The sequence below is a fragment of the Tupaia chinensis genome, unplaced genomic scaffold (genome assembly GCF_000334495.1).
Source record: "Tupaia chinensis unplaced genomic scaffold, TupChi_1.0 Scaffold000116_2, whole genome shotgun sequence".
Lineage (NCBI taxonomy): Eukaryota > Metazoa > Chordata > Mammalia > Scandentia > Tupaiidae > Tupaia > Tupaia belangeri.
The window spans coordinates 83836-88318 of NW_006159581.1; the positions used below are offsets into that span (position 1 = coordinate 83836).

The window sequence follows — 4483 nt, forward strand, 5'->3', positions numbered from 1 at the left end:
CTGCAGTTTGAGTCCTGGACCTGGTGGCTTAAACTCACACTGGGTGCGTGTGCGTGCGTGCCCAAGATCTTAAGAGGAAAATGGAGGAGAAGGGATTACGGTGTGGTCATCCCCCCTGGGGGGTGATTTGTTGCTTTCTGTCTCTCTGTCTCTCTGTCTTTCCTGAGAGCACACATGCCCTATAGCAAAAACCACTAAAAAACAAAAAATCCAACAAACCACATTCAACCCAGTCATTCCGCCCTGACAGAGTATACTTCCAAATTTTGATATTTGCACATTTTCGTTATTTGATTACTTGATATAAATAATTGGCTACTAAATCAGTAACTGCAAGGTAAGAGTACATCTTTACAGGCATGTAAAACAATAAAATTAGAAGCCAGCCAAGGACCTCTACCGACAATGCGAATGCACGTAGGTGTGGACAGCGGGAAGGTTCGTCGGTAGGCGAGGACCGGGGCTCTTGGAAGGTCCACGAGGGAGCTTTTACCCCGCATGTCCCAGAACCTCATCTATCGGGTAGTCAGAACTCAGACACAGTCTTCCGGTTTTCTACGCAAAAATGCATCACGACTTCTCTGACAACCCAATACTTTGTGCCTGCCCTGTCCCAACTGAGAGCACACTGCCCTTAATACTGAAGGGTACGATTTTGTAATTTCACCTCTGAGCTTTTGCCCAATTCACTGCTGAGACCTCCTTGATTTGAAACAGAAGTGGGATACATTTTAGGAGTCTAAACAGATAACCGTTTCCTTGGCTAATAATCAGTAAGTATTCTTTGAGCAAGTACTGAGCACCTACTCTTGTCTGGAAGTGCTTTTAAAAACTTTGAGTGAGAGCTGGGACATTCTCTTTGAAGACTGATGATTAAAACTACAAGAAGATTATTTCTGTAATCACAACATGATTCAACTGTAAGGGACCCAACAGGTGCCGGGTACCTGGCCTGCACCAGGTGCTGTGTTAAAAGTAGCAAATTTAGGAACCAGCAGTTAGCGTAATGGCCATGTCACTGGATTCCCGTGTAGTCGATTAAGGTTTGAGTCCCGGACCCGGTGGCTTAAATTCACGCCAAGTGCATGTGCATGTGTGCCCAAGATCCCGAGAGGAGAATGGAGGAGAAGGGATTGCAGCATGGCCATACCCCCTGGGGGTGATTTCTCGCTTTCTGTCTCTCTGTCTTTCTAGCAAGAGCATATGCCTTATAGCAAAAATCTCTCCAAAAAAAGTAGCAAATTTATTCTGAAAGGGCAATGAGGATCTTTAAAAAGGGTTTTGTAACTGGGAGAACCCAGATTAAGCGGGGTTTCCCTTACCAACATGGCTGCTCCAGGTTTGCAGCTGGCAGGGCCAGCCGTGGCGGTTCCACTCCCTACTCCGCAACCCCTTATTGAAGTACGCTTGTCGTAATTCAGGATGGGCCTCGGATCTTGGCTTGCAGCTCAGCTTCCAAACTTGTCACAAAAGTGGAGCTTTTCTGAGGAAATAAAGCACAACACAGGGGCGTAGCAAACACCAAACAGAAGCCAACCGGATAGGAGCGCTCGTCCACGGAACTTCTCCGAAAAGGCTTTCTTTTCCGAAGTGTTCATGATAAATGGAGGGGTTGTCGTGCCAGGGGCCGCCATGAGGATCCTGGAGAGGACGCTTGCGTGATGGCTTGTTTTGCAGCGTTGGCCGACTCCCCCACGTGGTCCCCGCTTTCATCTGTGACAGGGATGCCCACTTTGAGTTCCCTTCGTCCCATTAATGGAATCTGAATGCAACTAGCAGCAGCTACGGCAGCAAATGGAACAAAACGTCCGCTTGGTCTATGCATTAAGTCCTAGCGCTGTGGTTACAGCACCTGTCCCTGCAGGGACGGACGCCGTGCCCAGTCCCTTCACAGAGGGGGGAGCGTCTCCGCTTGTGCCGGTGTAACTGACCACGGCGTTGAAGGACTGGTCACTCACTGCTGGAAGAGCACGGCCGGCGTCATCCTCCAGAACGTCACCACGCAGCCCGTGAGCGCCATGTTCACTGGGACCTGAGCTGACGTTCTTCCTATCAGAACCATCTTCTCACCAGTGTCCCGGTGAAAAGCCGAGTTGTAGAGGTACTTTGCTCTCCATAACTCATTTTCTGTGGGGCCTGGAGGGACAATTCCTTGTCGCTTTCCCCAGCCTCAGCCCTCGCCACTTGCAGCTCCCACTCAGCGCTGCCCCCCACAGTATATCTAGGCAAGCATGTCATATATTTTAAAGAATTATTTGATTTAACTTTATTTATTTATTTTAATTTGACCAGAGAAGGAGAGGGAGAGAGAGAGGGAAAGCGAGATAGGGAGCCGCCAAGTCAATTCGGGGACTTGAACCGGGTTCGGCCATGTGGGAGTCCAGCATCCTTAACCACCACGCCCACCTGCTGGCCCCCATTTTGTATTTTGATGAATCCGTTCATCTGTCTGTTTGGGTTAGGATTAGGATCGACACTTGCCAGAGAGAAACAGGGAGCAAGAGAGCACTCCCCACCCTCTAACCAAGAATGGTCTCATCCCTTCTCCCAGCATGTTGAACTTTGAGAAACAGAAAACTCTGAAGACAGCAGGGGCTCAGTCAAGATAGAGGTTTATTTTTCTCTGACACAGAATTCCAGGGCCGGTGTAGGGTTTCACAGTGCCAGAGGCTTAGGCTCTTTCTATCTTGCTATTGCTCCAACCTTAACATCGTCCTTCCCTCTCAGGTCTGGTATGATTTTTTTTAATGCTTATTTTATTCATGATAGAGAGTGCATGCATGAAAGAAAGAGACAGAGAGACACCCGATCTCTCCACTGTGACCTTCTCCCCCAGCCCCCGTTTTGTCAGGATCTTGGGTACGTGTGCGGCCTGGTGTGTTTGAGGTAGACTGGGCTGGGGGACCTGAACCAGGGTTGGCCGTGCGGCATCCAACCCTGCAGCTCAGTAGCTATGCGCACGTACCACTGAGTGGGTCCCAGAATGACTCCTCTAGTTCATGTGGATTTCATGTTTGTGTTCCAGTCGGTGGGGAGGGGGGTAAGAACCAATCTCTTGTTAAAAGGCCACTTTTCAGAAGTTGTCCACAGCAATTTTGCTTAACTTGGTCACCTGACTGGACCACACGTAACTGGAAAGAGAGGAAACTAGTACTTATTCTGGTAGTTTCTATTCCCAATTAACGTGGAGAGTTCTATGGAGGAGCCTTGGAAATAAGGATACTGGAAAACAAGTATTTAGCATTTTCTGTCAAACCATGTCCCTGAACAATTCGAGAGATCTGTAGGGGTCACTTTTACCAATATCATAGCCTCATTATTTGCATAAAATCAATCGCTTGAAAACATACTTTTCGCTCTGCTGCGAGGGGGGTTCAGTGTAACCAACCTACCAGTGACGACCTGGAGGCCGGTGTATCTAGGCAAGCATTATAGTTGGAGTCTGAGAGCAAACAGGTTATTGGTTTTGTTTTGCTGTGAAACCTCCCACCAGAGATTTCTTGAACTAGCTGGAGGCTGTTACAGACACCAAGGCCTTGTGCCCTAGACACCAAAGGGGCAGCAACCCCTTCCTCCACAATTCCACTCGTTACCTATTTATGTGCCTGCCTCAGGGGACTGGGTGTCCGGCAAGGTCACTGGCCTTCCGCAGCACCGCTAGGACAGTTATAATATATATACACTCCAGATGATTTTAATTTGTTGGAAATACAGCCACTTGAATTCTCAGAGAAACGCCCTGTATAACTTTGTATTTAATACTCAAATCACTCGGCTCCAGTGGCTGGTGTATGTCTAGGCCTCTAAGCCGTGCTGGACGTCAGAACTTTCTGGGATGACGGAAATGGTTGCTATCTGTGCAATCTAACATGGTGGCCACCGGCCACATGTGGGAGTCCAGTGACATAACAATTACACCATCTGCCAGTCCCTTAGTGAGCTTGAGGAACTTAATTTTTAATATATTTATTTCAGTTTCTTTCTTTCTTTTTTTTGAAAGGTTTTTGCTATAGGGCATGTGCGCTCGCCAGACAGACAGAGACAGAGAGACAGAAAGTGAGAAGTCACCTCCCTGGGGGGATGGCCACACCACAATCCCTTCTCCTCCATTCTCCTCTCAGGATCTGGGGCACGCAAGCAAGAGTTTTTAGTCACCGGGTCCGGGATGCGAACCGCGGTTGACTACATGGGAGTCCAGCGACATAGCCATTATGCTAACTACTGGTCCCCCGTTTGTTTCTTAGTTTTGCCAGAGGAGCTATGCATTTGCCAGATGGACAGCGAGGGAGAGGAGAGTGGGAGGGGGGAGAGTACCCCAAAGGAGCGTGGTCGCGTTGCCGTGTCCTCTCCTCCTCTCCGCTCCACAGGGACTTTGGGCACACACGTGCACACAGCTGGTGTGTTCCTCAAGCTCCCAGGTCTGGGCCTCGAATCATGCGGTCAGTCATGTGAGATCTGGCTGTCACAGCCACTAGTGGAGGGG

The 4483-nt window shown here is 49.0% G+C and overlaps 1 pseudogene; it reads right to left on the minus strand.

Moving 5' to 3' along the window:
- The window catches only part of LOC102496056 (sideroflexin-1 pseudogene), a 2770-nt pseudogene extending 612 nt beyond the window's left edge, over positions 1-2158 (minus strand).
- Between the last annotated feature and the right edge of the window lie 2325 nt (positions 2159-4483).